We start from the raw sequence: 22,708 nt of genomic DNA, 5'->3' as shown, positions 1-22,708 counted from the left end.
TATTCACTACGTACATATAGGAGACCACCCTGGAGTCCATGAGGAGCCCCCAAGGAGTCCTAAAGGTCTGTTGGGGCAATGGTCAGTCATGTTGTAACACTACTAACAGTCCTATCGTAAAGTAGCTAGAAGGCTCAGAGGCTAGAGAAGTCTACCTGTGGAAAATTCTGCACAGATGTTGCCCCCAATTTTTTAAAACAGTTTTTTTTCCCCATGACCTTCCATGTTCCTCCCAGTTTTTTGCTATTTAAAATGTTGATACGCTATGATCTTTGGCTCAGAGATGCACTATTTTTCAGACAATCTGCTCCCCTGCAGGACACTCCAGTTATTAGGAAATGTGTCCTTGATTTGATACAATATCCAACACTTTTTGAGTTCAAAGTATTGGTCATCAATTATAACTTTAGAGTCAGAGAGACAAAGAAGCATGTGGAATAATGCACTCTCAAGTTTATAAGTCATTGCCAGTTAAGTATTGCACATGTATCCCTGGCAGGCTTGACAGATTTAACAAATAAAAATACAGGACACCCCGATGGATTTAAATCTCAGATAAGTAATGAATAACGTTTTTGGCATGAGTTTGTCCCATGCAATATCTGGGGCATAATTATACTTAATAAATATTAATTGTTTATCTTAAATGCAAATATAACTGATGCCCTGTATTTACCCGGTAAGTATGTACCCTTGGGTTTCTTCTTTCAGCTACAAAGGTCCAGTTCCTGTGACCATTTTCCATGCAATTTTATTCCCAGATCCTCTAGCATTGGGACATCTATTTGTTAAAATTTTTAAGAACTGGGATATATTTTAAAATTGGGACATCTAGTGCTCGCTTTGGCAGCACATATACTAAAATTAAAATTGGGACATCTAAATTAAAAAAATTTTTTTGTTTATTTTTTCAAGTTTATTTATTTATTTTGAGAGCAAGAGAGAGAGAGAGCATGAGCAGGGGAGGGGCAGAGAGAGGAAGAGAGAAAGAATCCCAAGCAGGCTCCATACCATCACCACAGAGACTGAGGTGGGGCTTGAACCCAAGAACCATGAGATCATGACCTGAGCCAAAACCAAGAGTCAGACACTTAACCTACCGAGCCACCCAGGTGCCCCACAGCATGCACTTTCCTTAATGCAAACCCTAGACTTTCATAATGTCACCCATCCTTGAAGTTACTTGCCTCCATATATATTTTTTGTAACTTTGTCAAATTGTTGGATTATCTTTGAGGCTTTTATAGGAGCCAAAGGAAGCAGGTTTCCATAAAACGGACACTCTTACCGCTCCTCAATTATTCATTCGCCCGATCGTGGGAGCTGGGGCGTGGGCAATGGATCCATTTGTTTTGACACTTCGACTACCAGTTTGGATGGGCCGCGCTGGTTGTTGATGACGGTGAACAGAAACGGTTCAGAGGAGGTAGATTGGGCTCCCGATTTTAAGCCACGAGGCCAGGGGATTAAGAGAGGGAAGAATGGGGAGCACAGGGGAAGGCAGAAGTCATAAAGGAAAGTGGAAAGAAAAGGCACGGGAGAGGACTCATTACTCTTATCCCTGCTCGTGAGTCCCTAACCCAGGTCATTTCTTCCTTTCTTTTTTGTTTTCTAATGTTTTATGTTTTGAGAGATCGTGCACATGAGCTAGCACAGGGGAGAGGCAGAGAGAGAGAGAGAGAGAGAGAGAGAGAGAGACAGCAGATCCGAGGCGGGCTCTGCGCTGTCAGTGCAGAGCCCAACGTGGGGACTCAAACTCGCTGTGATACCACAACCTAAGCCAATGTCCGATGCTTAACCAACTGAGCCACCCAGGTGCCCCTAACCCAGGTCATCTCTATCAGGCAATCATTTTCCTAAATAGCCCTGATAAAATAGAATTCTAGTAACTGCAACTTCTTCTCCACTCAACAATGCCTCCTGAAGATAATTCCACGTCCGCACTCACAGACCCACCTCACTGTTTTCACTACTGCATACAGCGTCACTGTATAAATAGACGACAATTTATGTAGACCGCCATCAAGGTGTTTAGCTTTATTGCCATCATAAACAATGCCGCAAGACATATCCTGGTTCAGTCATTCTCCTGCACATTCAATGGGTTTTCATAAGTGTAACTTCTGAAAAGTAGAATTTCCAGGCCAAAGAAAATGAACTTTAATTTAAATAGATACTGCCAATTTGGAAAAGGTCTGGAAGGTAATGGTCTGTCTTCCGGGGAGGGGACTGGTGTGACAGCCAAAAGGAATTTTAGCCTTATCTGGAATGTTTGAATTATTTTTTCAAGAACGAGAATGAATTCACTTATTAATTATGTAATGAGAATAATTTTTAGAAAAGAGATTTTAGACACAGAATACATCAATGGCTTAAATAACCTTGAGAATGAAAGAGATCCAATCAACCTGCCTGGACTCTAAGGGCCCAGGTGATAACAGAGGTGATAACAGCTGTCCTACTGAAAGGAGCTCAGGCTTGCTAGATGCTTCTCCCCCGCCCCACATCACACACCATATATACACAACACACACCATGCCCACATCCTACATGCCCCCCACATCACATACCACATAAATCACACACACACACACACACACACACACACTACACGTATACCACAGACCAACCCCCATGCCTCCACACACACCACACATCACACGTCCTACCCACACGAACATACACCACACATACACCCCACAAACATACCACACAAACACACTGTCTGAAAGGCATCCTTGCGTGAGCCAAACCTGGTACAAGTTGTGCTCGACAGAGTTAGGGTTTCTGAAGGAGAAACCAGTGAGTAGCTTCCCCTGAGGAATGAAACGGGATTAAATCCCATGAATTTAAACACAGAATTAACGTAGAGGCCAAAATATCTTTATCAAGCTGATTCTGTAGGTTTAAGGATATGGTTTCCATCTGAGAGTGGGTGCTCGTACTAACACGGAATTTAGAACCGTAGAACAGGCCAGACACCCCTACCAGTCAGGCCTCCCCTGGGTCCCTGCTCCCATCAGTGAGGGTCCCAGCAGGATTCAGAAGACACTCCCAAATTAGGATAATTCAGGGAGAGTGCGTCAAAAGTATGGCGGGCGAAAGTGCTCTGAGGTGAAGTTGGTGCCGTCGGGAAAAAGCTCTGAGACAGAGATCAGCAGGCAGGAAGTCCACTGGGAAGCATTCGCAAGCCCCACACGTGCGAGGGAGTAACAGAGGTGGAAGAAGCAGAGGGAGGGGTTGAAAGGCCGGGATGTGGCAATTGAAGGCCTCAATTGATCCAAGGACTGGGATGAGCCTTCCCAGATGTCCTGCTCGTTGCAAGGGAGACGGGCCATTACGCTGACCCCACGCTGGACGGGGGCTGCCTCTGGGGAGCAGGCTGTGACCTGGGGGGAGAGTGACCTTGGCTCTCTTTAGCGGAAGGCAGCTCCCAGAGAGGGCCTCGGCCGAGAGGCCTGGGTCACCGAGTCACGAATGTTCTCTGAAGCTGCGGGGATAGTCTCCTCTGTCCAAAAGGGGGATCTGGCAGCTCAGCCCTGGGCCACGTGGATCCACGTTCTTCAAAGGGAAGATCTGGGAACAGCTCCTCCTGGATTCTGGCTGGCCTGTTTTTCTGGGTAAATTTCCTCTTAAGGAAGGCTAGTAACATGAAATACGGCTGTCATCGGGGCAGCTGGTCTCAAGGTCACCGATACACATCATCTCTCCACTCTGCGATTGCTTTAGACGCGTCTCGCTCTCAGCTAGCACCGTTGTGGGTCTAAGGGGTTGACCTGGTGGGCTCACCCTGACCTTCATCAATGACATGCTCTGAGCCCGTGGTCACCATGCCCTTCTCAGGCTGTGGCCACTGCCTTGGTCTATTTATTGTTAAAAATGAGTTAAGGGAGGGGCGTCTGGGCGGCTCAGTGAGTTAAGCAAAGGACTCTTGACTTCAGCTTGGGTCATGATCTCATGGTTCGTGGGATCAAGCCCCTCGTGGGCTCTGTCGCTGTCTCTTAAAATAAATACACTTTTAAAAGAATGGGTGAGGGAGTTCCAAGAGACACCCCAGGATGTGACAGTAGCCCTACCTCCTCCTGATCATCCCAGTCTATTACCCCTGCTTGGATGGAGATTATTTCCCTTGCTTGGAAGACTCTGGCACAAAGGTCAGTCAGCAGATAGGGCTTAAAGCTTAATGTGACACCTGCTGAGTTTCCTGATGGAAATGTTCTCCTTCTGGAAAGTGAGGTATCTAAACCCAGAAAGCCGTGAAGTGCAGTAACGAGAAGCAACACTGCCCTAAGTGGGTCACTGGGAATGATACCAGCAAAGCCACACCTCCTTGGTTTCCAGACTCACACTTGCTACCTACTGGTGACACAGCCCCATATCATGGTGGTTGATGTAGGGTGCATTCAGTGTCCTGAGGATGGGGCCCATCCTCATAGCATATCATCTCTAAGCTGAATCCTCAGTGGCTGTTAAGAAGCTGTTTCATTGTAGCCAGCAACTTCTGAGTGACACAGTAGGTGACCAGGCCAGTAGATCCCACGGTCATGTGCCCACTGCCACACCTCTATGTCTACAATTGAGTCTCTCAGTCCAGTGACGTGGGATCCTGTGTCAGTGAACTGAGCGCTCTACAAGCCCTTTGATAGTCATGCTGGTGGATGCCTCCGGGCAGAAAAAGCAATCCTATGTCTGGTGTCCATGTTAATTCAGTCAACATGACTTGCTGCTCCTTCAAGATGGCAGCGGTTGAAGGTAATCACTTACGGACAAGTCTCCACAGAGAATGATGCCAAGTTAGCAGCTCATTATTGGTCTCTATCCCTAGAATGTTGGGCAGATCACCCGTGGTGAGAGGAAACCCATGCTGTTAGAAACCCATGCATAGCTTTCATCCCTGCCACCATGGCACGAAGCCCCTTTTGCCAGTATTGGAGTGTCCAAGGATTGACATCACTGGCCAAGGCATTTTCTCAACTTGGTTGTTTAGTGTCTCCTCCATGGTGAATGGATGCTCTCTGTTGAGCATTCACGTTTAATCGGAAGTTTGCAACATATCATGCTCCCTCCCATAGATGCTTCCATATCCTTCTTCCCCAGACTTGTCACGTCTCCTCCAATCTTTCTCCCTCTGGATCACCCTCATCAACCAGACAAGCCCTTGATTACTGACCATGAGCCCAAATTTATTGTTCCTTTGGCTACTTGTCTCTCAACACAGAGTGGCTAATCAGATACATCTCCCAAATCCCTGTTGAGAGGATTTCTCTTCACTCTTTCTTTCAAGCAGCCCCTGAACGGAGCTACAGGACAGCAGCCTACTGTCAGCTTACAACAAACACTAAGAGCCAACTCATCTGTAAACTCTTTGGCCTTTTACCTCTTTCCTCAGTTGGTCACAGGGGACCTTGTTGGGGGAGGTCATGGAGAGGACATGGCTGCTGGTAGAGCCATGAGCTGGACCCAGGCAACTGAGGGATCCTCACCCCCACCCCCTGTCCATGGAGTGTACGTTCTGCCCATTTATTCTGCCCATTTGTTTTATTGTGTAAAATAATAAAATAGGGAGCCTGGGTGGCTCAGTCGGTTGAGCATCCAACTCTTGGCTCAGGTCATGATCTCATAGTCCACGAGCTCTGTGTGGAGCCTGCTTGGGATTCTCTCCCTCTCTCGCTCAAAATCAATAAATAAACTAAAAAGAAAAGAAAAGAAAAGAAAAGAAAAGAAAAGAAAAGAAAAGAAGAGAAGAGAAAAGAAAAGAAAAGAAAAGAAAAGACAAGACTGTAAAATAGAAGCCATTTAGTTAATTTTTTGAAAGAGAGGAGTGGAATTCATTCTATTATCTTACAAACATGGCTCTCCCTTCCACCCCATCCCAGGGACACTAACAACAAAATCACCTAATAACAATCAGCAGCCTGGCTGCATCAGAGGAAGTGAGATTCTCACCTATTTTTGGCTGCCAGTCCTTAGGAGTAAAAGCCTAACAGGACAGGCTGAAATTCACTGGCAGGCAGGGGAGGGCTCTCGTCTGGGAATTACGTAATCGCCCGCAGGGCAAACAGCCAGAAGCCAAATCTGGCAACTCACCAGGGCTTGCTGATTTCTTCGCCTGTCTGTTTGGCCCTTTGGCACACTGCTTTTGTTTTGGTTTGGGATGTTGTGAGTGATGTTTTGAGCGGTGTGAGTATTCTCAGGTCTGCCCCTTCCCTTATTGGGGGAGAAGAAGAGAGCTTCCTTTGTTTGTGAAGCTCAGTAATGATCTAGTTCTTTCTACCGCAGAAGGTGTCAGAGAGTTCAGGGGTTCAAATTTTAATCTCGCACCACTGCGGGTCCTTCTGATGAATTTGTGCTTTAATTTTTCATGCAGGTCTCAGCACCAGACATCATATAAATAAATGAATGCATAAATAAAATTCATGAGGCCGGCCCAGGGATTTGAGGCTGGGAAGCCTTGCTGAGTGCCAGGGACGAGTTTTAACATCAGAGCTTCCTCATCTTATTATTCTTACCTACGCAAAACTCCATAATGAAGGAACAAAGTAGGTCAGCCCCAGCTGTACTGAAGGAGGACAAGGTGAAAGAATTATCAAAGAAATGCAAAAGCCTGGCGTGGCCATCAGGAGTGCACACTTCTGCAGTGTTTTCTGTTTTTTTTCTTTCAGTGATAATCTGGCCAACCAAAAACATGCAGTGGATTGACTTCTCCACTGTCATCAAAGCAGCAGTCATAAATCTGGATTCCTAACAAGGTTTGTGTGGAAAAGAGCAGTGGGTATTCATGACAACTAAAAGCACTGGGAACCTGTGTGATGTTATGCTTGTGTCTTGGGGTTTTGTTTTCCTGTGTAAAATAATAAAACAACTTCAGTTTCCTCTGACCTCCCGAAAGCTGCTTTCTACGCTTCCTGAAAGCGAAATCCACGTTTGGCTGGATTCTACGGACTTTTCCTTGGGATTACCTGCATTCAAATAGCTCTACCAGTCTGCAAACTTTTTGTTCTGCACAGATGTAAACAAAAACAAAGGTTTTTGGCAATTTGCCATCCTAAAAAGGAGCTAAAGTCAAATCCCACTTTAAAGAAAAGTGGGATTCAGGGGCGCCTGGGTGGCTCAGTCAGCATCTGACTTTGGCTCAGGTCATGATCTCATGGTTCGTGACTTTGAGTCCTGCTTAGGGCTCTGACAGCTTTGAGCCCAGAGCCTACAGATTCTGTGTCTCCCTCTTTCTCTGCCCCTCCTGTGCTCACGCTCGCTCTTTCTTTCTCAAAAATAAACATTAAAAAAAATTTTTCTTAAGAAAAAGAAAAAGTGGGACTTGAAAGACAAACGTAACAAATGAAGACAGAAGAAATCATGGACTATGGGTTTTACTTTTCAGAGGCTTTCCTCCAAGAGAGGGCCCCCGTTAGAAAACATTTGCTGAATATTGGGGCGCCTGGGCGTCTTGGTCGGTTAAGCGTCTGACTCTTGATTTCAGCTCAGGTCATGATCTCATGGCTTGTGGGTTCAAGCCCTGCGTCGGGTTCCGCACTGAACGGTGTGGACCCTGCTTGGGATTCTCTCTCTCCCTCCCTCTCTGCCCTTGCCCTGGGCACATGTGCACCCGCACACACGTGCATCTGCGCACGCGTGTGCGCGCGCGCACACACACACACACACACACACTGCCTCGCTCTCAAAAATAAATACTAAAAAAGAAAGAAAACATTTATCACACAGATATAGTCTTAGCAGAAGGACGCACAAGGTCCAAATCAGCCCTTCCTGAAGGCAGGAAGCACTGTTTTCTCTGGTTCTGAAGAGACGCAGGTAAAGCCAGGAGCCTTGCACCTGAAACGCACCTGACCAATAAGTGTAAATTCCCTCCTCACTTACCTCCTTTCCTACCTCCATTTGGAGGGCCACCTGATGAGGAAACCAGCCTCTACACTCATGCCTGAGAAACCTGAACCCCACAGACCCCTTCTGCCAAGGGCCTGGGAAATCATGTCCTCCTGTTTGGTACGTACCTGACAGGCAGGGTGACCTGAGAGTTTTATCCCCCAAAGAGAAGACACCTGCTTTCTTCCTTTTCCCTCCACCTCCCCATCCCCAACCTGCTCCCTGGAAGCATCTCTGTCATCTGACATAATACCATGTCCTTATAATACTAGCGTCCTTATCGTTAACACCCCTGCAACACCCCTGTTAACACCCTTGATGTCAATTTAGAAAGAAAAAGATCCTCAAAGGGGAAAGGTGAGAAGTGGGGCAGGTGATGTGAGAGCAGCAGAATATCCCCTCTCACCAGGCTGCTGTCCTCAGGCCACACACACACACACACACACACACACCGTGAGCCCCGTCCTGTGCCTCAAGCTGCAGAGGTAAGATGCACATCCTTTGAGATCATGAGCCGGGTTCTGCCCAGCCATCCTCTCATCCCCCACGAGAAGCAGCTTCCTATGTCTAAAGGTATGGGCAGTGCCCCACGCAGGGCCCTAGAGACAGGGTATAATGGAACGGTCCTGGGCCAAGTCAGATGGGCAGCCTTATCCCAGCTCCCCACGGATGCGCAATCTTGAGCAAATTACTTAACCTCTTTGAGCCTTTATTTTCTCCTCCAGTACATGTCATAGTAACACCTAGGTCACAAGCAGATAAGAGGCTCAAGAAGATAATGTATAAAAAACTTCTAGCCTGGCACACAACAGAATCCCAATAAATATCAGCCCTTTCTCTCTCACACACACATACACGTAAGGGATGGAAAAGTCAGGAGAGGAGCACACACAGATATGTACAGAAGTCACTCAAGTTTCACAGGCCATGGCATCGTCCGCTGTAAAGTCAGTAGGCTGGGCGCCATGATTTTTGATGACCCCATGGAAAACTGAGGTGATCCATGACTGAGGGAGAGAAAAGAAATAAGCAGCAAAGGAATGGCAGACCTCAGAGCTGGATGGCAGGTTGGATCACAGTCTATAGAATCCCCAGAAGACTAAGAAGGCTGCCCTAGAGGGGATCACAAGGGTTCTTTCCGGTTCCCTTTAAGACCCCAATCCCAGAATTCAACCTGAATGGTGCCAACTCAACAAACGTGTGTAGGTAACACGTTCAACGGCACACCTAAAAATGTTGCATTGAGATTGGAAATGCTGCTTCCTCCTTGGCTCCTGTCGCACTTTCTGTTGAGCAAGAGGACAAGAGGTGGACAGATGGAAGGGAAGCATGGAGGAGAGGTTCAAGCAGATCCCTGACCTACAGACACCCTTCTCCGGCCTTGCACCTCAACCCAGATTCTTTGAAGAGTCCAAATTACTGGGACCTTGAAAACACATCCAAGTGTAGATTGCAAATATGCCAGGGAGTTTCACTTTTGACACACAGATTCTGGAGGTGATGCACACTTATGAAATGATAGGAGGACTCTAGCCTCCCCTTCCATCTTGGAAATGGGTCATTTCATTTCCTTTTTACCTTGAGAATTTACCCTTTATTTCATTATCTGATACAGGTGAAACGAGACAACTGTCAGGTCAGAGATTTCATTATGATGTGCAGAAGGGAGTGAAAAAAAAAACCAGGCATCATTCAGAATGGGCACCCACCCCACTCTCGGGTGCCGAGAGGCCCAGCTTAGGAAGGTGGACACAGATCTCCCTCCATCCACTTCCAAAATGTTTAGGAGCTCAGGCCCAGGGTTTCTGTCACTTTCTTCCTCGGTGTATTAATATAGGACATGAAAACTCAGAATATGTCTGTAGCTACCCTCAGCATGGCCAACCCATCTGTTCTAAGTGGTGAATGATTAGAGAACATGAAAGAAGAAAACAAGCAAGATGTCTTTTAGGGTAAGTGTCTCTCCTTTAAGTTGAGCTGGAGATCGGAAGCTGGAAGTTGAGCTGGGTGGGAGTCAAAAACTGGGTGGTCCTGGGGAACTGCCAGCAACCTACCCATTCAGTGCCTAGTAGATATTCTAAACAGCAAAATGTTTTACATTTTTGAAAAGGGTGTTGGCTTTGGATTCAAAATCAGTTTCAATTCAACAACATTCTTTCCCTGTCTTGTATTGTCTATGGGACATGGAAGGTTGCCTGCCCGTAAGTGAGTTGAAGGTCGCCTTTGGTGCCTTTTGTTGGAGATTCACAAATGGTGGGGGATTTTGTTTCCCTAACTCTAGGCATTATAGGTGCTTTGTGATGTGGCATGGTAGAGTCAGGGCAGCTACGTTGTACTCATTTAACCTTAAGATCGAAAGCTCTGTGCATTCCCTAATGAACACCTGACTCTCTCCAGCCAGTATCACAAACAATGAGGCCAAACACTTTTTGCTGGCAGGTTCAAAAGAAAAAAAAAGGAAAGTGGGATTAAGTCTAGAATGTGTTTTCTTCACTAGGCGACTTCTCAGCTCTGCTTTCTCTCATTATAAAACTGCAAGAAAGTGGCAAACAGAGAAAATAAGGATTTCTGATACAGTAGGTATTATGGAGGTTTTACCCTGCTAGCTCGAAGAATAATATTTTTTTTTTACAATTTCTTCAAATTCAGGCCCTGAGTAGGCTCACTCATACAAAACCGGACCCCACATTCCAATCTGTACCACGTCCTATCAGCTGATTCCAGGTGTCACACTCAAATGGTGTGACCTTGTGGGGAGCCCAGTGGTATGAAGGCTGGGAGGTCCGGGTCTCAGGAGCCAGATGAGCCTGTTTGATTTAGTGGCGGTACCAATCTGATCCTTTAAATTGTTTCCTAGCAGAATGCAACCAACTCTTTTGAAAGTCAGTCTGACTGTAATTTGCTACTAATTGTGGTGTAAAATGAGCTACTCTGGGTCCAGCTGATAGCAAAACATAAATTCAAGTGGCTGCTCTCAGCATGTCCTTGGATTAAGGTGAGCTTTAATATTCTCTCTACCCGGGCTTCTGGAAATCGGATCATTTCCATGCCCACGGCACATATCACACTATTCATCAAGTTAAGGTAACCTCCCAAATGATGAGAAAGATAAGAATGGCTTGGACGGTGCTGGAATTTCATCAAAGAACAGTGTCTTAGTAACTCACTGTGCAGCTTGCTTCCATTACAAATGCCTTTGGGGTGCCTGGGTGGCTCAGTCGGTTAAGCATCCAGTTCTTGGTTTTGGCTCAGGTTGTGATCTCACAGGTCATGAGTTCAAGCCCCACATCAGGCTCTGTGTTGACAGTGTGGAGTCTGCTTGGGGTGTGCAGTCTCAGTCTCTCTCTCTCTCTCTCAAAATAAATAAAACTTAAAAAAATATATGTGTTTAAAATGTGTTTTGCTGGCTGCCCAACTCCTGACATTTTTACTGCTCCTATGACTACTTACTCCTTAGGGCTATATTCGCCAAGCATGGTCCATGGAGCACGATGGGCCCTTGAAAAATGCAGATCCCCAAGACCTGATTGAATCCTACCGAATCAGAACTTGGGTGTGGGGTAGGAAACGGGTCCCAGACATCAGCACTTAAAATAAGACCCCAAAGGGATTCGATGCACACCCAAGTTTGAAAGTCACTGCCTTAGAGAGAGATAAGGCTCGTTCAACAATGGGAAATTTTTAAGCCCAAGAACTGAGTGCTGACTGTGGTGGAATCAAAACCAAGAGGAAAGTGTGGGCTGGAGGTACTAGTAGGAGTTCCCGTATCTCCCTTCAACCTCCATTACGGTCCAAATTACTGTCACCCCCCTTCCCCCATAGGGCTGGTCAAAGGGTGGTATTAAGATAACAAACCACAGGTCTGGGCTCTCCATGGTTTGGCCTTGATGCCCTCTCTCATTCTCAAGTCCATGCCAGGCTGGCCAGGTTAGTGGCCTCTCTTCGCACATCGGCCGTGCTCATGTGGTCACGTGCCCAGGCCAGACTCCATGCCCTTGCCCATGCTGCCTCTTCCCCCCACCCCGCCATATACAAAGCCTCACCTCTGCCCCTTGATACATCTCAATCCTACACATCTTTTCTAAGTTCTAACTCCGTATGAACCTTTTCTGTCCACCTCAGAACACCATCTTCTCCGTTATTTGAAATTTTATTACCCTGAGAAGCAGTCTCAGGTTTGGGTGTTTTGGTTAGCATTTAGTATGCCATGTAGGACCCATCTTGCCAGCTATATTTGGAAGTTCCCTAGGCAAGGACACTATTGTGTTACTTATTTAGTAATTTTGAGAGAGAGAGAGAGTGCGCACAGGGGAGGGGCACAGAGAGAGAGAGAGAGAGAGGACCCCAAGAAGGCTCCGCGCTGTCAATGAGGAGCCCGATGCAGGAGTCAAACCCACAAACGGTGAGATCATGACCTGAGCGCAGATCAAGAGTCGAAGGCTTACGCGACTGAGCTACCAAGGTACCCTGACACTATTGTAATTTAAAAAAAAAATTTTTTTTAATGTTTCTTTACTTCTGAGAGAGAGAGAGAGAGAGAGAGAGGGCCAGAAAGAGAGGGAGACACAGAATCTGAAGCAGGCTCCAGGCTCCGAGCTATCAGCACAGAGCCTGATGCGGAGCTTGAACTCACAAACTGTGAGATCCTGACCTGAGCTAAAGTCAGAGGCTTAACCGACTGAGCCACCCAGGCGCCCCACTATTGTACTTTTTACCATTTCCCTTAATTTTTAGCACTGAGTGCAAAGTAAGTAAACAGTGCAAATCTATTAAATTCTCATTAAACTGTCGGTTGACGGAAAATACTTGCCTGCCCGGAGGACTATGTGATGATGTCCACCTCCCCTATCCCATCTGGCCACTGTCAGCACTCACTGAGTCAGTGGTATCGTAGAGGACACTGAGAAGTTGCATAAGAAACATGCACAGAGAGGACAGCCCTCAACCAGTCATTATTAAGCACCAACTGTATGCCAGGCACTGGGTTAGGTGCTGAGAATACAGTGATTAGGAAAACATTCTCCTTATGGAGCTCCTGCCCTCCCAGAGGAGACAGATTATTCAGGTGATCATAAAGACCAATATAAGATTGCAACACGATACATATTAGAAGGGAAGGATCTGTGTGGGCACGGAAAGCAAGATACGAGAGGACCTTATCTTCGTGCAGAATCAGAAGGAAGGAAACAGTGTTGGACACAGAACTCTGAGCCTCCAGGCTGAGACTGTGCAAACCTCTCCCTATATCCACCTCTCCCCCCAGAGGCCCCCAACAACTGGAGAACTGCTTGAGTCTGTGGCTGAATCGCAACTGCCAGGTAATTAATAGGTTTTACCCCTGATGTGGCCAAATCCCTGGAATTCTCCTTGGACTTTCTGGCAATAAAATGGGTATGACAGGACAGCTCTGCTAAGGTCACACTGGAGATGAAAGAATGACCGTAATGCATTTGAACTCCTGGAAAGGTAGAGCAGTCATGGCCCCAAATCAGGAGAGTCAGCCTCAAATTTTTTTGCTAACCAACCCCAGGAAAACGTGAAGGAATGAGGGACAAGGATGTGTGTGTGTGTGTGTGTGTGTGCGCGCGCGCGCGCGCGCGTGCGCACATAATAAATTAAACTCAGTTACACAGCTCAGCTGTTCTCTTGTGACTTTCTGTGGATTCCAACAAAGGGACATTTTAGGGGGTTCCAAAAGAATCTTCTGAGGAAAATTTGGCTGCCTGTCAAATGACAGAGGGTATTGTTTACTCCTGAATAGCTTCGTCAGCAACGGGCAAATTTAACAGGATAGTTACCCTGAAAACTCAGTACGTAGGAAAAGCAGTAACATATGGAGATAGATACATGTTTTTATTATTTTTCTGTTCTTGTAAAGCTCACATAAAATGTGTTACTTGTCCTTCCCTCCTGAGAGTGTGTGGAAAGGTAGGCAAGGGGTGAAGGGAGCCACCAGAGACGTTGGCTGGCCACTTACTATAGCCCTGTTCATTCAGACGGGTTGTACTGTGCAATCTCACACATTGAAGACATTTCTTTCCAACTTTAAAACAGGAGGCTCAAAACAGCACTGTCATAAGACCCAGAAGATCCACACAGATAAGGCAGCTGATTGCACTTCACACATGTACACACACACACACACACACACACACACATTTTCAGTGACTCCATCTATGGGGCACTTTTGTATTAAAATCTGATCTGCTTCTCCTAGCCGATTTTATAGTTAATGTAATATAAAAGCAAAAGAGACCTGTTTTTACAAATATATGTTTTCCTGGCCTATCTGTATGTCTTGCTCCTCTAAGAATTCAAATACTACACATTCAGAAGACAACGTAATGAGAAGAAAGCATATTTCCGTTTTTCTTTCTAGGCCTCAAGCACCACTCTGCCTTGAGTTACAGTTTAATGCATCCGCTATTTGCATACGGGCATTGTTTCCATTCCCAGATGAGGAACCCAAGGCACAGAGAGGTTTAGTAACTTGTTCTAGGTCACAGAGCCAGCTTAGTGGTTAAAGGCATGAGTCGAATCCAGGCATATGGATGCTAGTGTCCATGGTTTGCCCGCCTCTGCTATATCCTCTCTCTGACGCCATGTTAGAGAGATGGCTGGTGGTAACTGTAATTTTCTTGGAGGAGACTGGAAAAATTCAGTGTTTCCCTAGGCTTTCCATAGGCTAATTTTTAAAACTCTTGTTTAGCTAGATGGTTAATGCTAAGGTAGTCACCAGTTAACTTATAGGAAACTAAACGCCATAAATAAATCGCAAATGGCTAATTTGTACAGCCTGAGTCAAGACTCGCAACGAAAGCAAGGGGGAGAAAATGTTTGAGCGAAGTATCTTCAGAGAAGAAAAAGCAGTAAGTTAAAATTGGCTCCCTGAGGTAAAAAGACTCTACTCTTTGCAATTTACCCAAGTGCTCGGAGGTGACTTATAATTCCCAGCCTACGCTCAGATCTGAGTTTAAAAGTGCTTCTTTTAGCAGCTCTTGCAAGGATAAATTATGACTTCAAAGCGGAAACGTCTCCATTCACAAATGGGTCGCTGACAAGGGCTTGAGGGTGCAAAGAAAGTCTAACAAGCAGAAGAAATATGGCAACAAGAAAAATGAATTTTTACCCTAGATTCCACCTCCTCTCGGCGCTTTCACGCCGTATTACGGAGAGCCTCATTCTCCCCCTTGTCACACTGGGAGGAGCACAAGAAGGGGCGCAGGTTCAATGAAGCTCCGTGGGTCGGGTCCACGCAGAAAGAGGCTGCCCGCATAAGAGGCATCGTCTACTTCTCCGAAGGATCGTGCGGCTCTCACGGCGTGGGAGTTGACCAGGACGGGAGGGCCAAGTTTGGGGGTGGAACTCTGGGCCTGAGGTGACGTGAAAATGCCCTCCAGACGTATCCCATGAAATCTCGCGGTGACCAGAGATTCAAGGTCGTTGAGGATCCGTGTAGACCTGCACCCACTTCTTGAATCTCTGTATCAAGGTGGGGTTTCCTGTCTCAACAGGAATGGGCAGTGCTGACATTGTTCCACTGCATATACAGAGGTGGCTTTGCAAATGCCAGCGTTGACAGCGTAGGGATGAAAGGAGATAGCGTTCTAGAAAGCATGAAAACCTTCCGTGCACCCAGGGGTAGGAGCCTAGAATGTCGGGTAAAAGCAGAGGGGCCACCAGGAACACCCAAGAAAGCAGTGGATGCGTGTGAAGGGTGGGGGCCTATGTTGCTACACAGACAGAGATGACAAGAGGGCACCCCCCGCCCCCATCAGAACTTGGAACCAAAGCCAGTTTGGAAGGAGTCGGTGATGCCACTGGGAAGCAATCCTTAGCACAAGTCAGCTCAGAACCTCCAGCCAGCGGGCAGTGGAATTTACTGGAAGAAGCCCTGCTCCACTCGGGTCTCTGGCTCTTGCCTCAGTTTCCAGCCTGGCACCGCACTTCTTCCCGAGGATTAAAGCATGGCTGGGACTCCAGCCACTCGGCTGAGCCCCCGATGTCTTATATGGGTCCTACCATCTTCCTCCTTCACCCCTCCCGGAGGCATGAACACGTTCCCCTCCCTCAAGCCACAAGAAAGAAAACTTAGTGAAACAGAGCTCCGTTTCATGACTAAGAAGTTCAGAGAGAACCTGCGAATATTCCCAAGAAACTGTGCCTTGCCTGTTGGCGCCCCTCGGCAAAAACGCTAACAGACTACAGGCCAGGCTTTGTGCCAAGCGCTTTGGTTAACCGCCACGGCCTCACTGGAGAAGGAGGAGTTTTTGTCCCCATTTTGTAGATGAGGCCACAAGGCCCAAAGGGGTCATGACTTACCCAGATCAGATCTGGAGTCGGCCCTTGTGTGGTACATTCCGCTCCTTCCAAGAACGTGGCGGATATGTCACATCCCCTCGCCATGTGGCGCGTCCCCTCTCTCTTCTCTAGCAGAGGTGCCAGCTTCGAGAATGGTGTCACTGGGTGAAAATGGAATCCAATTCAATACAGTCATTAGAAAACAGGATCCCCAACACAAGGTGACTGGTGTGCCGGAAAGACCCTCTTATAGAAGGTGCCCGGGCGGCTCAGTCGGTTCAGTGTTTGACTTTGGCTCAGGTTATGATCTTGCGGTCCATGGGTTCGAGCCCGCTGTCAAGCTCTGTGCTGCCCGCTCGGGCTGCTTCAGATTCTGTGTCTCCCTCTCTCCCTGCCCCTCCCCCACTAGTGCACGCACTCTCTCTCTCTCTCTCAAAATAATAAACATTAAAAAAAATTTTTTAAAGGAGCAGTTTCTTAGGTTAAGTTTATTTATTTGTTTTGACAGAGAGAGAGAGAGAGAACACAAGTGGGGAAGCGGCAGAGAGAGACAGAGAGAGAGAGAACACAAGTGGGGAAGCGGCAGAGAGAGAGAGAGAGAGAGAGAGAGAGAGAGAGAGAGAGAGGAGGCACAGAGAGAACCCCAAGCAGGCTCCGCACCACCACTGCAGAGCCTGATTTGGGGCTCAAACTCACAAACCACAGGATCATGACCTGAGCTGAAGTTGGACACTTAACCGACTGAGCCGCCCAGGCGCCCTCTTACGGTTAAGACTTCCCTCCCCACCACCCCATCTCCCTCTACTTTTGTGGTAATATAAGGAAAAAGACAAAGTCAGCATTTCAATTCTTCCTGCTGTCTTGATTCAGCCAAGAAAACATGAAAAACAGATCCAGCTCCCTGAGGAACAGAATATTGAGGAGCTGGGGTGGAAAGCGTTAGCCGGGGGAGGGGGAAGGGGCGGGAATTGGATGCATCAAGAAAAATTAGAAATGAAAACAAAAGTGAGATCTTTTATTACTGCTAATATATACCATATCAAGATACAGATGGAAGAAAACTTGGGTGAAAAAAAATAAGGAAACAAAAGAGAGGGGGAAATTCCTTTTTGCAGTTATGTCTCTTATCTCCAGTGGCATGATAATCCAGTTGGCAGTGCGCACTGAGGGTCCGCTCTTGGCCGTGTCGCGAGCCGGCTGTGTGACACTGGCCAAGACGCTGCCCATGCCTGGACCTCTAGGTTCTAGGTTTTGGTCCAGCCCCAATCTAAACAAACACATTCAATCAATTCACCAATCCACCGGCAGTTGCTTAGCATGAGTTGTTTCTACATTTTTATGCCCGTAACATTCGGAAAAGCAAAAGGTAGGGAATAAAATGGCAATACCAAGTCACCTGTTTTCCTGTGGGAAGAATTGTTTCATCTCAACGTCCTTATGAAACAATTTAAAAGTCAGCTTTAGGGGCACCCGAGTCCCCTAAAGCTCAGTCGCTTAAGCGTCCAACTTCGGCTCAGGTCATGATCTCACAGTTTGTGAGTTCCAGCCCTGTGTTGAGCTCCATGCTGACGGTACAGAGCCTGCTTGGGATTCTCTCTGTCTCCCTCTCTCTCTGCCCCTCCTCTGCTTGCACGAGCCTGCTCTCTCTCTCTCTCAAAATAAATAAACTTAGAAAAAAAAGTCATCTTTGCATATTCATACTCACATAAATGCTTTCCCTGTGATTTAAAGAAAGATGCGTACTGACATTCAGAAAAGAAAAAAAAAAAATAGCAGGTGGATAGACTGTGAAATTAACATTGCCGTATTTCAGTTCTGCCATCCTTAACCTTAGTCCGGATACAAATACAGCTGACGAAGCATGTGGGCTTGTAGAAAATAACACATATTTCATTTCCAGGAAGAGCTCGTATCATTTCCTCCAGATAAAACAATGACTTGGGGACTTAACCTTTCTTCTCTTTCTGGAAGTGAGTAAATGTTGTAGGCACAATCATCAAATCTGAGTATCTGTTTTCCAGAATACTATTGACCCTTGAGTAACATGGGTTTGAACTGCACGCGTCCCCTCACAAGCGGATTTTCTTCAATAAATACGGGAGAGTACAGTACATGTATTTTCACTTCATTCTGATTTTCTGAAATAACATTTTGTTTTCTTTAGCTTTCTTTACTGTAGGAATATAGTATATAATCCATATAACATACATATCTGTGTTAATCGACGATGTTATCGGCAAGGCTTCTAGTCAACAGCGGTAGTTAAGTGTTTGGGGGAGTCAAAGGTTATACCTGGATTTTTGACTATGTGGGGATCAGCGCCCCTAACCCTCCTGTTCAAGAGTCAAGAGTAGGTGTTTTCAGACATTCTTAGCTAAGAAGATTATCACCCACGTTTTTAAATGTTAAATACACACAGTATGAAAGCGACAAGCATAACTGACATTTTGTATCAAAATTAGTCTCCCTGGGGCTGCTGGGAACTCTGAACACTCCTCTGAACTACGATTGTGATGGAAACCTGGAAAACGGCAGACGATGTCTGGTCTGACGGAAAGAGAGGTGGAGAAGGGGTCTATACTGTCTACCCTTACCTACGAGATGCTAAGTGAAGAAACACAAGGAGTCGCTTCTAACCCTTGCTATGACGTGTTCTTTATTTAGTGCGCTCAGCCACTTAATTAGCATGCCAATTTAAAGCTTTGAAAAACTGTGTGCAAAGTCAGCAGGGGGTCTGAGCCCTGATGTTATTTTTCCCACAGCTTAATAAGTGATTTCCACCACCACCACCACCATCACACTCGCCCTCATTAGTATGTATGACATGAGTGGAATAACCATTGGGAGATTTATACCGTGCAATCTCCAGCTTAATTAATAAGAAAGGGAGCCGATTTCTAGAGGAAGTACATGTGCACAGGTTCCTACGTACCTCTGTTTAATTAATAATATAAATCCATCGCAAGGAGAGTTTAAATGTGCCCTCCTCGTTTTGTCTACCCATCTAACTATTAACTAAACTTTGTAGTAGCTTACAGATGTGAAGGTGCCGTGATCTTTGGGTAAGTGTCTATAATGCAATTATAACCTTAACATCCCTACCCCACACCAACTCAGTCATTTAGAGAGTATTCAACGAGAGTCAACCAGGCGAGGCAATGTGTTAGGGACGCAGGACACACAGGCGAACAAGGAAGAGCCCAATTTTCAAGGAACTTTCAGTTAAACAGAGGAGACAGGGATATAAATAAATGTGATCCACGGAGGGATTTTTCTGAAGGGGGGTGTGTGTATAAATTCTAAAAAGAGCCTCAGCCAATGGTGGAGGGTGAGAAGAATACAGAAGGAAGACAGAAGAGAGTTTCCCAAAGAGCTGGTATCAGAAGACAAGGGCCAGGATGACAGGACTAAGTCCATTAAGTCACATCCACCAGTCTATCCCCAGCACCTAGCACACATTCTGTGCCCAAAACAATTTTCTGAATAAGTTCACGAAGTCTGGCAGGCATAGGATGGGACAGCATTTCAGGTGAGACACAGGGACAAGGGTCAAAGGTCTCAGTTTTGAGAACCACAAGTAACTATTACAACAGAGAAAGTGGTTTGGGCAAGGAAACGATGGGGGGTGGGGGGGTGGGACTAGAAAGGGATTAATAAAAATCCTGGTTTATAAAATTAGGTAAAATAGGGGCAATGGGGTGGCTCAGTTGGTTAAATGTCTGACTTTGGCTCAGGTCATGATCTCATGATTCATGGGATGGGTCCCACTGTCAGTGCAGAGCCTGCTTGGGATTCTCTCTCTCCCTTTCTGCCCCTTTCCTGCTCATGCGTGCATGCTCTCCCTCCCAAAATTAAGAAGCATTAAAAAATTAAAAAAATAAAATAAAATTGGGTAAAATAAACAGCCGTCCTCAAAGAATATTTACTTCACTAAAACTTGGAAGCCTATGAGAGCGTATGTCAACCTCATACATAAATTCAGCATACTATTAGCGGGTGCCTTGATAACTACCCTACACCGTTTCGTGGCTGGTCATGCATGGCAGAAAGAAAATAGAGCCAGGTATCTCAATAAAAAACATATTTCTTTTCAGTTTGGAATGATGAAAAAGTCCTGGAGATGGACAGTGGTGCTCTCCATAACAGTGTGAACGTACTTAATGTCACTGAATTGTACACTTAAAATTATTACAATGGTAAACTTCATGTTCTGTATATCTTACCACACACACAAAACTATTCTTTGAGGGCCTACCAGGCCCAATAAGCACAGATTTTACCCTACAGAGTTATGGTAATGACTGAATGTTAAGCTCACTGGGTTTTCATTATTTTTTTGTTGCGATACAAGTTACACACACACAAATCTTAAGTATACAGTACCAGGGGCGCCTGGCTGGCTCAGAGGAGTGTGTGAGTCTTGAGCTCAGGCTCACGGGTTTGAGCCCAATGTTGGGTGTAGAGATTACTTAAAAATGAATAAATAAACTTAAAAAAATTTTTTTTTTAAAGAGTCCTGCTCGGGGCGCCTGGGTGGCGCAGTCGGTTAAGCGTCCGACTTCAGCCAGGTCACGATCTCGCGGTCTGTGAGTTCGAGCCCTGCGTCAGGCTCTGGGCTGATGGCTCAGAGCCTGGAGCCTGTTTCCGATTCTGTGTCTCCCTCTCTCTCTGCCCCTCCCCCGTTCATGCTCTGTCTCTCTCTGTCCCAAAAATAAATAAACGTTGAAAAAAAAAATTAAAAAATAAAAATAAAAAAAATAAAAGAGTTCTGCTCAATACGTTTTAATATATGTATATACCAGCGTCTAGATCAAGCACCCTTACCAAGATGCCGACAATTTCCAGCACTGCCCCAGGTCCCCTCCTGTGCCTCTCCCAGTAACCTCTCATTAAAGCTACTGCAACGCTGATTTCTATTTGAAGAATCTCTTCCTCCTTCTTCTTTTTAAAAAAATGTTTATTTCTGAGAGAGCACAAGCAGAGGAGAGTCAGAGAGAGAGAGGGAGAAGATCCAAAGCAGACTCCATGCTGACAGCAGAGAGCCTGACGCTGGGCTCAAACTCATGAACCTCAAGATCACAACCTGCTCAACCGACTGAGCCACCCAGGCGCCTCTCTTTCTTCTCTTGAAAATGTACGTTCAGCCTCACTGTTTCCTGATTTCAAATAAAATCTACTGAATGGTAGAAGCGTTTGGCAGCTGTTGAAAGGACAGTGTAGGTTTCATTACGGTGTCATGAAGCATCACAAACTCTGTGACTTAAGACAACATAAATGCATTATCTCTCCATGCCCAGGGGCTAAGTCCAGGCACTGGTTAGCTAGGAACTCTGCTCAGGACCTCAACAGGCTGAAATCAGGGTGTAGAAGGGGGTTGCTATTTCCTTGGAGGTGCAGAGCCCTCTCTACCCCTCACTGGCGGGGAGTAGAATTCATTTCTTCACAGCTGAGTTACTGAGGTCCCTGTTCTCTTGCGAGCTGTCAGGCAGGGACTGCTCTCAGCTCCCAGAAGCCACCCTCTGGTCCTTGCCACATGGCCCCCTCCACTCCCACCATGGCAGCAGACTGTTCTTTCAAAAAGAAGCCATCTTGTAAGGGCCCACCTGATGAGCTCATGTCCACCCACAATAATCTCCCTTCTGATCAGCTCAAAATCCACTGATAGGACCTTAATTATATCACCAAAATGTCTTTTGCCACAAACATAACACAATGATAAGGGAGTGACAGTCCATGACAGTCACACTCAGAGGAAGAGAATGTACAAAACATGCACCTTGAGGGGCAAGGGTCCTGGGGCCATCTTAGAATTTGGCCTCCTCTGGTTGTTCTTCACTTGTGTCACCTAATCACAAAAACAACAGTTTTATTTCTTTTTAAGACATTATAGGGAATTGAGAAGATCCAGATCAAAGAAAAGTAAAATACAAATTAATATTCCAATCATGATTATAACCACATAGAATCACTGTTAGTATTTTAGCAAATCTATTTCCGTTTTTTTCCTAAGCATTATAAATATGCATATGTGGGTATTTATAGAATAGGATTGCACTGTCTAATGTTAGGTAGCTATTTAAACTGAGTTTCAGTCCAGTTCACCACTGTTTTCTTGAAGGACTAGTTTCATCTTTTGATTCTGAGCATATGTGACAGACTAGCCCTGTGTTTATCTAGGTATTAAGCTCGTGCATATGTGTAAAGACATACAATTCTAAGTTTCGCTAGACCAGGATGTGCAGTAAGTGAATGCCAGCAAAATATCCATGAAGTACTGCTTTCTAGGTAGCAAGCTAGAGACAACGGGACAAGAAGAATGCTCCTCAGCTGAGGGACTGCCCAACTGAGCTTTTACTGGATAGCAGGAGGCACAATTCATGAACAGAGCCGGTGGGGTATGTCATAACTCATTTCTTTTTAATAATTTTTCTCTTTGTATTTTTTAAAATTTTTATTTATTTTTGAGAGAGAGTGACAGAGCATGAGTAGGGGAGGAGCAGAGAGAGAGGGAGACAGAATCTGAAGC

General features: G+C 45.9%; 1 long non-coding RNA gene across 2 annotated transcripts in view; it reads right to left on the bottom strand.

The window, feature by feature from the left end:
• Window positions 1-22,708, bottom strand: part of LOC121010566 (uncharacterized) — a 31,542-nt gene that overhangs the window by 7,924 nt on the left and 910 nt on the right. Inside the window, exons 3-4 of one of the 2 annotated variants that reach the window (XR_005781232.1) lie at window positions 16,204-16,343; window positions 8,743-8,888 (exon numbers count right to left, since the gene is read on the bottom strand). This is a non-coding gene — a long non-coding RNA (uncharacterized LOC121010566). Of the gene's footprint in view, window positions 1-8,742; window positions 8,889-16,203; window positions 16,344-22,708 lie in introns of those variants that run through there. The other variant, XR_005781231.1, reaches the window with a different exon arrangement.

The sequence above is a fragment of the Herpailurus yagouaroundi genome, unplaced genomic scaffold (assembly GCF_014898765.1).
Source record: "Herpailurus yagouaroundi ecotype Mexico unplaced genomic scaffold, PumYag 192, whole genome shotgun sequence".
In the NCBI taxonomy this organism is placed as follows: domain Eukaryota; kingdom Metazoa; phylum Chordata; class Mammalia; order Carnivora; family Felidae; genus Herpailurus; species Herpailurus yagouaroundi.
Note: the sequence above shows the minus strand (reverse complement) of the source record. Positions and strands in the feature narration are given on the sequence as shown.